The 13508-nt window shown below is 33.6% G+C and overlaps 1 long non-coding RNA gene across 3 annotated transcripts in view; it reads right to left on the bottom strand.

The window, feature by feature from the left end:
• Positions 1-13508, bottom strand: part of LOC129051623 (uncharacterized) — a 110058-nt gene that overhangs the window by 42753 nt on the left and 53797 nt on the right. For all 3 annotated transcript variants that reach the window (XR_008516001.2, XR_008516000.2, XR_008516002.2), the window contains exons 2-3: positions 3001-3056; positions 429-529 (exon numbers count right to left, since the gene is read on the bottom strand). This is a non-coding gene — a long non-coding RNA (uncharacterized LOC129051623). The remainder of the gene's footprint in view (positions 1-428; positions 530-3000; positions 3057-13508) is intronic.

Here is a 13508-nt window from a genome sequence, read left to right as displayed (position 1 = left end):
TGCACCTTTGTTCTACTCATTTTGGAAAATTATTGTATTTTACCCTTAGGAAGCATAGGGGATGTACTTCTATTTCTTCCCTTTCTTTTAATAAATGTTTCTATTATTTTTTAGTGATTTTCCCAGAAAGTAGCCAATTATTTGAATCTGAGTGCTCAATTGTACTTTAAGTCAAACGTTAGTTTTTCCATTAATTTTATTTTATTATTTATAATTTGTTCTGTGACTATTTTTCAGGAATATAAAGTACAAAACTTAGAGCATTTTTTTTTTTTTTTTTTTTTTTGGTTTTTAAGGAGACCACGTCTCTTTTTCGTTTCTGAGAGTATTGGATGAGTTCCTGTTTGTATTAGTTTCTTCTCACTCTGCTAATAAAGACATACCTGAGACTCAGTAGTTTATAACGGAAAGAGGTTTTATTGACTCACAGTTCAGCATGGCTGGGGAGACCTCAGGAAACTCACAATCATGGCGGAAGGGGAAGCGAACATGTTCTTCCTTCTTCACATGATGTCAGGAGGGAGAAGTACTGAGCAAAATGGGGAAAAGCCATTATAAAACAATCAGGTCTTGTGAGAACACACTCACTATCACGAGAACAGCAGCATGGGGGTAACACCCCCATGATTCAATTACCTCCCACCAGGTTCCTCCCACAACATGTGGGGATTATGGGAACTACAATTCAAGATGAGATTTGAGTGGGGACACAGCTAAACCATATCACTGTTTCTACTTCCAAAAACAGTAGTAGATGATTTTTCAGAGTTACACCCATTCGCTAAATCTTCCAGATGCTTTGCCTTTTTGTTGTTGTTGTTGTTGTTGTTAAACAACACTCCTTCACATATTCCATAGCATTATTGGGTTTAAAGCCTCCTTAATGAATATGCAATCATGAAAGGTCTTTTTAGGATCTTATTGTTAAGTGTAGCATGAATGGAATGCATCTGGTCTCAAGTTTACCTGCATGCATATACTGGAGGAGGTGTTAAAACTTGGCCGTTCAACAACACTTCCTAAGGATTCTGGATTCTGCATACTCAGATACTTTAAGTAAATCAATTTACAGATTGCTATCTACTATATTCTTCTTTTCTAAAATTCATTTTTCTTGCCCTAACCTGCAGCCACAAAGTTAGTTGTAACAATTCTGGGCACCAGGAAATGAGGCAACTCAAAATACTGCTGCAGAGAAACCTTCTTTAGAGAAGATCTCATAAGGCTTCTGCAACTCTTATCATACTCTCTCATTTCCTGTTTAAGAACAAAACATGACACCAGAGACAATATCTTGGCCTACACTGGGATGTTGAAATTTATATATATTGTAGAACAGGGAAAATTAAGACAATGCTTTTTGCCATATTCTTCTCAAAAGTAAAATGTTAAGATTTGTGGAAAACATGTTGAACAATATGATTTCTGTGTTTTCAACATTTCTCAATCATGGATGATTGAGAATGTTACCCAAGTAATCTCTCATTATTAAGAGATTACACTATTGAGAGATTACTTCGGTAACATTCTCAATCATCTATTTCTCATTGAGTTTTAGATGCATATTTTGCACGATTTCAAGAAGACATGTACAATTCTCAACTTTTAATTTCAAAAGATAAACATTAAATCTCAAGTAAAATAACAATTAATGTGATGCTTTATAATTTCCTTAACATCTTTTCAGACTCAGAAAAATAGTTAATCATTAATTTGCCAACATTTTAATGGAAGCTGCAGATTCACATGCTTTCCACTTAACTACATCTTTTCTGAAATGTATCAAACTCTTCGGTCTAGTCCATTTATTTCTACCTTGTATTTATATTAATGTAATAGCAATATATGTATGTACATGCATTTGTACTATATGTAAACTTATGAACTATAACACAATTTACAACAATCATTAATATATTTTTTCAACCTTGTAAACACGATTCATCTAATACCTTCTGTTTCTTTTCCTTTTAAATTCTGTAAAATCTTAACTAGACCTATCAAAAAGCAACATTTATATCTGGAAAGTAATTTAGTTAAAACACAAACACTATTAACTCATTAAACAATGGATTTTCTATAAAACTTTATGCAATAGTTAAAATTGTTGAAAAATGTAATTTGTTGTTTGATCAACTTTATATTATTAATGATTTTAATAAAATATTAATCTTGAAGACAGTTGTATAATGTGTAAGTACTGAACACCTATGGAATGTATGACACTTAGGGTAAACCTTAATATAAATGATAGACTCTAGGTGGTAATAATGTGTCATTGAAGGTTTATTGATTGTAACAAAAATACCATTTCATTGGGAATGTTTGTAATGAGGGAGTCTATGCATGTATAGGCACAAGGGGTATATAGAAACTCTTTACTTTCCCCCTCAATTTTACTGTGAACTCAGAGTAATTGTTCTAAAAAAATCTATTAAAATACATTATCTTAAACTCTAGACATACATTTAACAAAATCTATGCAAGACTTCTACTCAGAAAAAATATAAAATGCTGCTGAGATAAATTAAATATGATATAAATTAATGAAGAGATATATAATGTTATTGGTCCAGATGACTCAATACTATTAAGATAAACATTTTTTGCAAATTAAGCAACAGATTAAGCTCAAGGCTATTCAAAGTTATAGCTGACTTAAAAAATATTAATGCACAAGCAGACAATAAAATATATATGGTACAGAAAATAACCTAGACTAGCCAAATAATTTTGAAGGGAAACAAAGTCTGAGAACTTACACTATGAAACTTCAAGATGTACTATAATGCTACAGTAGTCATGAAAATATACACGTAGATCTTGTCAAAAAAATATAGCACAATGTGGGCAACAGTTTCTGTATGACACAAAATGAGTAAGTACTGTTGGTTTTGTGACAACACAGAATTTTTGTGGAACATTCTACTCTTATTTTTTATTGTTGTAATTTGTTTGTTTTGTTTTATACAACCTTTAAAACCATAAAAATGTTTTTACCTTGTAAGTTGTACAAAACCAGGTTGTGGGCCAGGTTGACCGTGTATTTCCCATTCCTAATGAAAAGAGTTCAGGTATAGGCTCAGACAGTTTATAGATACATGATCAGAAAGTTTTATGTAAAGTTTTTTAAAAGTTTATATAGAATTATAACAAAATTTTTAGAAGAGAACCATTTGGAATTTGCAAGTTTACTAACTTTTGCAACTTTATGTTTCATTTTCTATATATACTGATTTTAATATAATATGCTATCTCATAATTATTATGTTTCCATCATCCATATATATATATATATATATGCTGATGAAAGCTCGTAAAAGAAACATTACCCTGAGTATTTTGATTAAATGCCAAATACTTACATGTTTTGCTGATATTACTACTATTTGAAACAAAAAATTTCCAGTACTGACACTTCTAAGACAACCATATTTAAACACATATGACAATTTTCATTAATAGAAAATAAAGATTAAATTTCTATAAAAAGTTAGTATTATTGCCTAGACCTTGCTGAAAAAATAGAAAATGGAAACGACTGAAATGTAATTAATCAGAATGAGTCCTCTGTTTTCTCACACCTAGTCTCTAATGATTTTTGAGAGAATTTGATACTGAGTTCCAGCATGGAGGTGATAATAAGCTAATTGTTATTTAGGGGGCTGCAAAGGAGATCAGGGATCACTAGGCACAAACAATATCTGATAACTATTGTTCACTCCAAGCAACCAATAAATATTTCCAAGGGAGAAAAGTTATGTAAGTACTAAAAAATAAATATTTTTACACGGTTACTTATATGTACTAATCTTTCCAACTGCTTTTTGCTTAAATGTTCTTCTGTTTTACACTGCTCACAAAAATTAAGTATTGTTACAATTATAGATGGCTAGTTTACTTTGTCTGTAGTGCAAACGTTTTAATAAAAGAAAAATGCCACTGAATCATAGTAAGAAAATATCTTGTGATTTCTTAAAGTTGGTTGATAAAACTCAAGAGACATTGATGGCTGGAAAAACAACACTGCCCACCTGTGTAGAAATGAATCTAACCCCTCTTCCCACTCCCCACCCCTGCTACACTTATTATGTATGTAAACTTGTGTAACGTGGCTTTCTCTGTGCATTTTCTCATCTGTAATATCAGAGTGATAATTGCATCCACTTCATAGGTTTGTATGAGAATAAAGAGTGTAGGTGCATGAAAATTCTTTCAGGAGAGTCATCATTGAGTAAATGTTTTTTTTTTTACCTTGATTCAGTTATATATCATCATAACAAATACTGATTTGTTTCCTTAGTACAATTTTTCCTTTTGAAATAAATCAGAATATAAACCAACACCTAAGATATAGATGAAATATCGTGTAATAACATTTTCAAAATTATTTCAGTAAACTTTGTTGACAAATTTTGCAGCCATAAAAGCTAATGTTTTCACTATAACTAGGCTATTTCAATGTTAGTTATTTCAAGAAATGCTTTACAAAATGCTTAAAATAATTACAGGAAGCTTGTAATGGGCACATGATACAAAACGATCCAGGGGAAGATATGCTCCAGACTGTGTGTTGGGTGTTTGGGATTTTAATGTCAATTGTTCATCATAAGAAGTTTCGAGAAAAGAATAGGAGAAAAGAATGACTTGGGGAACATATCTGTGGGACAATTTCACCTAGAGATTCTTGTACTGAAAATGACATTTTCCCCACACTTCTTTAGAAGTCTTTATACTTCTAAGATAAATGAAAATGGTATTTTGACATCAGCAGTTAACATAATAGTAATAACATAAAGAAAACTGTATGCAGAAAAGGAATCTTAATTGGAATGAATGCCAACAACATACAAGCGAACACTATTTTAGGTAAAACTTATGAGGAATTCAAATAATGATGCCTAACAAACAGGGGAGGATTATATAAGCCCTATCATATTTCCTGTTTTGTTCTATAAGTGTCCAAGTATCCTACTTGGTGATTTCATTTGATAAATTAGGCCTGATTGGAACAGACATACCATATTTAGAAAAGATGTGTGTTTGTGTATTACAGTGTAAGAAAATGTAGTTGTCAAAATAAAAATAGTGAACAGCAGTATTAATCAAACTACAGTTAATACAAATTTATTTTACACATTTTGATTCTGAATATTTTCTATGGATTTATTTAATATTCATGCAGAGTCCTTGAAAAATGATTCATTTTGCTGATAGATGTAGTGGGTGGAACTGCATCATTGCACAAAAAATGCATTAACTAATATGACAACGTAGTCCTAAATGTAATAGGATTCATTACTACCAGAAAATAGTGCTATGATGCCTATAAACAGTTTCTCTGGTTTTAAAAATGTTTATCACACAGAAATTTCAAAAAAATTGTACACCTATAAGGGTTTATGTTTTATTCAATAAATAAACTGAAATTAATTATCTCAAAAGACAACTGAGTTATTTCTGCTCTGCTCTATATGATACGGCTTTATTCGTTTTTGTGATTAAGATGTAAAACAAAACAAAATGTGTGTGTTTCCATGTGTGTACACATACACAGATACATCTATTACTACCTACAGCCAAACACCTGTGCAATAGTTTGGCCCTCAACTAAAAATATTAAATCAGAAACTCCCGAACTACCTTAAGAAACCATGATGCAGTCATACTAACAACTAGAAATTTATCCCACTCCTTCACCTCACGTCTTGTCATACTGACATTCTCCTTAAAGGTTTTCCTGTGACTTTGAGGTTTAATTACTTATCCATCTGTCCTATATAATCCCATAGCCTTTGATCCATGTTAGCATTGGTTTTACTCTTGATTCCCTGCCTATCTGTGTTGCCGAAGAGAACACAAGGTTATTGATGAATGAGATGAGGATGATAACCACAACAGCTGAATTACTCTGTTTTCATACTGCTATAAAGAACCACCTGAGACTGCCTAATTTATAAAGGAAAGAGGTTTAATAGACTCACAGTTCTGCATGGCTGGGAAGGCCTCAAGAAACATAATCATGGCAGATGGTTAAGGGAAAGCAAACACATCCTTTTTCACAAGGCAGCAGGAAGAAGTGCTGAGAGAAAAGGGAAGAGCCCCTTATAAAACAAACAGACCTCATGAGAACTCACTCACTATCAGGAGAACAGCATGAAGTAATCTGCCCTCATGATTCAATTGCCTCCACCTGGTCTCTCCCTCGACATGTGGGGATTATGGGGACCACAATTCAAATGAGATTTGACTGGGGACACAAAGCCTAACCATATTAATAGCTAAGGTTTACTGAAAGATTACTCTGTGCACAACTTCACTGAATAATCTTAGGTTCAAACAGATTAAGAAAGGATAATAACTTTAATTTCTATTTGGATCTTCCATTTCCTCTTACATTTTCAAGGCATTCCAATTTTTACACAATGTTAAGGTATGCTAATTCTACTTGATAAAGTACTTAAACTTTTCCACTCTTTGATAATCTTCTGGACAGACTCAAAAAATAATATCACTCAAAATAAGCTCAGTCTAGAGGATAAAACCAATTCTTGTTCACATCAAGAGATCCTTTTTTAAATTTTTTTTATTATACTTTAAGTTCTAGGGTACATGTGCACAACGTGCAGGTTAGTTACATATGTATACAAGTGCCATGTTGGTGTGCTGCACTCATTAACTCATCATTTACCTTAGGTATATCTCCTAATGCTATCCCTTCCCCCTCCTCCCACCACACGACAGGCCCTGGTGTGTGATGTTCCCCTTCCTGTGTCCAAGTGTTCTCATTGTTCAATTCCCACCTATGAATGAAAACAAGCAGTGTTTGGTTTTTTGTCCTTGCGATAGTTTGCTGAGAATGATGGTTTCCAGCTTCATCCATGTCCCTACAACAGACATGAACTCATACTTTTTATGGCTGCACAGTATTTCATGGTGTATATGTGCCACAATTTCTTAATCCAGTCTATCATTGATGGACATTTGGGTTGGTTCCAAGTCTTTGCTATTGTGAATAGTGCCACAATAAACATAGGTGTGCATGTGTCTTTATAGCACATGATTTATAAGCCTTTGGGTATATACCCAGTAATGGGATGGCTGGGTCAAATGGTATTTCTAGTTCTAGATCCTTGAGGAATCACCACACTGCCTTCCACAACGGTTGAACTAGTTTGCAGTCCCACCAACAATGTCCTCTCCAGCACCTGTTGTTTCCTGACTTTTTAATGATCGCCATTCTAACTGGTGTGAGATGGTATCTCATTGTGGTTTTGATTTGCATTTCTCTGATAGTCAGTGACGATGAGCATTTTTTCAGGTGTCTGTTGGCTACATAAACATCTTCTTTTGAGAAGTGTCTGTTCATATCCTTTGCCCACTTTTTGATGGGGTTGTTTTTTTCTTGTAAATTTGTTTGAGTTCTTTGTAGATTCTGGATGTTAGCCCTTTGTCAGATGAGTAGGTTGCAAATTTTTTTCCCCATTCTGTAGGTTGCCTGTTCACTTTGATGGTAGTTTCTTTTGCTGTGCAGAAGCTCTTTAGTTTAATTAGATCCCATTTGTCAATTTTGGCTTTTTTTGCCATTGCTTTTGGTGTTTTAGACATGAAGTCCTTGCCCATGCCTATGTCCTGAATGATATTGCCTAGGTTTCTTCTAGGGTTTTTATGCTTTTAGGTCTAACATTTAAGTCTTTAATCCATCTTGAATTAATTTTTGTATAAGGTGTAAGGAAGGGACCCAGTTTCAGCTTTCTACATATGGTTAGCCACTTTTCCCAGCATCATTTATTAAATAGGGAATCCTTTCCCATTTCTTGTTTTTGTCAGGTTTGTCAAAAATCAGATGGTTGTAGATGTGTGGCATTATTTCTGTGGGCTCTGTTCTGTTCCATTGGTCTAGATCTCTGTTTTGGTACCAGTAGCATGCTTTTTTGGTTACCGTAGCCTTGTAGTATAGTTTGAAGTCAGGTAACAAGATACCTCCAGCTTTGTTCTTATAGCTTAGGATTGTCTTGGCAATGCAGGCTCTTTTTTGGTTCCATATGAACTTTAACGTAGTTTTTTCCAATTCTGTGAAGAGTCATTGGTAGCTTGATGGGAATGGCATTGAATCTATAAATTACCTTGGGCAGTATGGCCATTTTCATGATATTGATTCTTCCTATCCATGAGCCTGGAATGTTCTTCCATTTATTTGTGTCCTCTTTTATTTCGTTGAGCAGTGGTTTGTAGTTCTCCTTGAAGAGGTCCTTCACATCCCTTGTAAGTTGGATTCCTAGGTATTTTATTCTCTTTGAAGCAATTGTGAATGGGAGTTCACTCATGATTTGGCTTTCTGTTTGTCTGTTATGGAAACTGAACAACCTGCTCCTGAATGACTACTGGGTACATAACGAAATGAAGACAGAAACAAAGATGTTCTTTGAAACCAATGAGAACAAAGACACAACGTACCAGAATCTCTGGGGCACATTTAAAGCAGTGTGTAGAGGGAAACTTATAGCACTAAATGCTCACAGAGAAAGCAGGAAAGATCTAAAATTGACACCCTAACGTCACAATTAAAAGAACTAGAGAAACAAGAGCAAACACATTCAAAAGCTAGCTGAAAGCAAGAAATAACTAAGATCAGAGCAGAACTAAAGGAGATAGAGACACAAAAAACCCTTCAAAAAATCAATGAATCCAGGAGCTGGTTTTTTGAAAAAATCAACAAAATTGATAGACTGCTAGCAAGACTAATAAAGAAGGAAAGAGAGAAGAACCAAATAGACTCAATAAAAAATGATAAAGAGGATATCACCACCGATCCCACAGAAATACAAACTACCATCAAAGAATACTATAAACACCTCTATGCAAATAAACTAGAAAATCTAGAAGAAATGGATAAATTCCTCGACACATACACTCTCCCAAGACTAAACCAGGAAGAAGTTGAATCCCTGAATAGATCAATAACAGGCTCTGAAATTGAGGCAATAATTAATAGCCTACCAACCAAAAAAATCCAGGACCAGACAGATTCACAGCCGAATTCTACCAGAGGTACAAGGAGGAGTTGGTACCATTCCTTCTGAAACCATTCCAATCAATAGAAAAAGAGGGAATCCTCCCTAACTCTTTTTATGAGGCCAGCATCATCTTGATACCAAAGCCTGGCAGAGACACAACAAAAAAAGAGAATTTTAGACCAATATTCCTAATGAACATCGATGCAAAAATCCTCAAGAAAATACTGGCAAACAGAATCCAGCAGCACATCAAAAAGCTTATCCACCATGATCAAGTGGGCTTCATCCCTGGGATGCAAGGCTGGTTCAATATATGCAAATCAATAAATGTAATCCAGCATATAAACAGAACCAAAGACAAAAACCACATAGTTAGTAGATGCAGAAAAGTCCTTTGACAAAATTCAACAGCGCTTCATGCCAAAAACTCTCAATAAATTAGGTATTGATGGGATGTATCTCAAAATAATAAGAGCTATTTATGACAAACCCACAGCCAATATCATACTGAATGGGCAAAAACTAGAAGCATTCCCTTTGAAAACTGGCACAAGACAGGGATGCCCTCTCTCACCACTCGTATTCAACATAGTGTTGGAAGTTCTGGCCAGGGCAATCAGGCAGGAGAAGGAAATAAAGGGTATTCAATTAGACAAAGAGGAAGTCAAATTGTCCCTGTTTGCTGATGACATGATTGTATATTTAGAAAACCCCATCATCTCAGCCCCAAATCTCCTTAAGCTGATAAGCAACTTCAGCAAAGTCTCAGGATATAAAATCAATGTGCAAAAATCACAAGAATTCTTATACACAAGTTTTTATAAACTATAAGGTGATTCCAATGCAACGCAGTTTCCAATGCAAACTGCTAGTCATTTGCTAGTCGTATTTTTATTTTGAGATATGGTCTTTTTCTCTTGCCCAGGCTGAGTGCAGTGATGTGATATAGCTTATTGCAGCCTCAAACTCCTGGGTTCAAGTGATCCTCCTGACAGCCTCCAGAGAAGCAGGGACTACAGGCACGCACAACCATGATCGCTTGCTTTGTTTCTTTCTTTCTTTTTCTTTCTTTCTCTCTTTCTCCCTTCCTTCCTTCCTTCCTTCTCTCTTTCTCTTTTCTTTTCTTTTCTTTTTTGAAATGAGGTCTTGCTATCTTGCCCAGGCTGATCTTGAATTTCTAGCTTCAAGTGATTCCCCTGTCTCAGCCTCCCAAAGTGCTGGGATTACAAGCAGGAGCCACTGTGCCCAGTCCTTTTTATTTAATTTTAAACAAATTATATCATGGGTATCTTTAAAATTACAGTTTTAATTACTTTGGAATTATTTTCCTACTTGATGTTCATAATTCTCAATTTTTCTCAAATTTTCTGCATGATATTCCTTATTATTTTAGCATGAATCTATTAGGATTAAACTCACTCTTTGTTTCTATGCATATTTGTCCTTTAACCTGGACAACAGTTTTTCAGTGCACCAAATTCAAAGAAGACATTTAATTTATCTCAGCACTTTGAAACATTACTTTTAATGTTTCCTGTTGAGAAATCTATTTTTCTGATTGTCTTGGTGTTATAATTGTTCTATATTTTCCCTCTGGTGGCTTTTAGGCTTTTAAGCCTTTGCCTTCAGTGTTTGCCATATAAATAAAATATGTCTAGTTGCACATCTTATCTATCTTAATTTGAACAACTTGTGCCTTCTGGATCTTTGGAATTGTGTCTTTCTTCAGTTCTAAAAATTCTCATCCATTTCTTTCTCCCTTTTGTTGTTGTGGTTGTTGTTTGAGACAGGGTCTCACTGTAGCCCAGGCTGGAGTGCAGTGGCATGATCATCTGTCTGTTTCAATTATCTCTGTTCTTTCCCTCTTTAGTTTTCTTTTTATGTTAGTCTTTCATTCTTTAACCTACCTGTTGATTGGGAGGGTTTCCTGTACTCTGGTTATATCTGTAAGAAAGTGTCCCAGAATCAGCTTTCCATTCTGCAGCCCTCAATAGGAGGCCTTCAGTTCGTTGCTTCATCATATTTCCCCAAACTGATTGCATGCCTTTAACAATAGACATGGTTTTATTTTATTCTTTTTTTAGTTATAATTCTCATGTGTGTTTGTGTGTGTGTAGAAAGCAGTTCCTTTTTCAGATTTCCCTTACTCTACTTTGAATTTCAAACTTATACAAATTAACACTCCATGTAATTCATTCACAAGCAAATGTGTGTGTGTGTGTGTGTATGATTTTTAGAGGCAGAAGATAATTTCAACATTTTAATGTTATATGTCTATCAGAAGCTACATTTAGCATAAAATTGTGCCTTTGTTTTGATGGTTGTGATTGTGCTATTTCAACTATTTTCACCCCAGTAATAGACACAGGAACTGATTCATGGTGGATAATCAATTGTTTACCATGAATGAACAAAGAATGAATGAGCAGGGGAACACATCCTTTTCTGGTAACATAATAGTACTATGTATTTTAAAGAGGCTGTTGCTTATGTAAGGAAGAAAAATAATTCATTAATTTTACATGAAAGACATAAGAAATAACATCTGGCAGTTTAATTTTTTTACAGGTGATAATATTTATTTTCCTTAATATGCCAATTATACATCCCCTTGAAAGCATTCAATTACTGGAAACTAAATGCATAATATAAATAGTATTTATGGAAAACTTCTAATTATCTTATGACTTTATGCGTAGTTCAAATAAGCATAACCAAATGATGATAAAGGTAACACTATGTTAAATTTCATAATTTATACAACTTGTTTTTATAGTATCTGTTAACTGCTATCATAAATAGCCTTAAATCTATTTTTTGTGGTAAATATCTGGGACTTTTCCTGTAGGTGTGCATGGCACAGTAAATAATTGTGTAATAGTTTAGGTTTTGGGGGCATTGTTTGACTTTCCATTTGTTTGCAACTTATCTAGTCCTATATTTTCTAATCATTTTTTATTAGAATGAAATCTTGCTTTTATCTTTTACTGGAGGATATCCATATCACTCTCAGTGTGTCTCCATGCATTTCACACAAAGCTTCTGTTTTAAGAAGTGATATTACTTCATTAGTCCCTGTTAGGATATCTGAACATAGATGGGCGCCTGGTGGGAAACAGTAGATACTTCCATTTAACTCAAAGTGGAGAAAAACTGTTTCTACTGAGAAAACCAAAATGTTTCTTCTATACTCCTTTTCAAAAAGTTAAATTTAATGTGCAACTTTCTTTGCAAAATATATTTCACTATACTCAACCTTAATTGTAAATTGAGTTTATTTCCACCTGCTTTCTTGTCTCTTTCAATAGAAAAATAAATAAACATATCAGTATAATGTAGTTCACAAATTTTTCTTCAGACAGATATTTTCATGTACTATTCCAATGATGCTTATAAGTGAAGTCTGCTTGGTTATGAATCAGATACTAAATGTATGTGGTCTAACGCCCAAAACATATATCAATTAAATCTGCACTTTGGAAACAGATCAGTACTTATCTCATTTAATATTCCATCACTTTAAGCAAGTAGTTTTTCAATTTTTTTAAAGGTATCCTTCAACCAACACTTCAAGTTAAGTCAAATTTATTATTTTATATGGCACTACACTAAACATCATCTAACAAATGCTCTAACAAAATATTTGCTTCACATTTTTTATTTGTTCATAGCTAAATTAAGTAGCGAATGGGCATATTGTGTCCGTAAGTGATTTTGGTCATAGTATATAAATTCCTTTCATCTTTAAGTATTTAATACACATAAAATCAGGACATTACAAAGTACTATCAAGGAAAATATCATTACAAATTTATAATGAAAGCACATACTATCTTCTTGTTCCATTGTGATATATTTAAAAAACAGATATTCATCATTTGATTTAATATTAAAATGTCCATCACATTTACAATTAATAATTAAGCCATATTAAGTCTTCTAAATTATATGGTTTCATTCATTTTTCTTCCGGTGACCTACCCTCTCTAGCTTGCAAAAATGCACACACACACACACACACACACACACACACAGATAGAAGGATATAGATAGATAGATACAGATAGATAGATACAGATGATAGATAGACTAGCTTGTAAGAAAATAAATTATATATTACATTACTATGTATTATAGTTTGTTTGCGTGTTTTCTTACAAATTTACCTTACTAGAATGTATTTAGTGTATATTTCATAGGAATTTCATTTTCATTGTTTTTGCCTGTATGTAAATTGCATGCATCTATTAACCGATGAGGATATATTGAGGGTATATTAGCATTGCAGCCTCTTCTCTTCTTAGATAAATTAAGTATCTTTAGAACAAACCCATTACAGTTTGTCCAGTATTGCTCCTTCTCCACTCTAAAATGTGGGTACTTTAAAGCAGACACAATTTGAGTGAATTGAGGTGAAATATTTGCAATGTGAAACACAGCTCTTACTATGGAAGATGGCAACTATTGTCCACCTCTGGTATTATTAATACA

Source organism: Pongo abelii, chromosome 17 (genome assembly GCF_028885655.2).
Source record: "Pongo abelii isolate AG06213 chromosome 17, NHGRI_mPonAbe1-v2.0_pri, whole genome shotgun sequence".
In the NCBI taxonomy this organism is placed as follows: domain Eukaryota; kingdom Metazoa; phylum Chordata; class Mammalia; order Primates; family Hominidae; genus Pongo; species Pongo abelii.
This window is presented reverse-complemented; position numbering and strand designations above follow the sequence as displayed.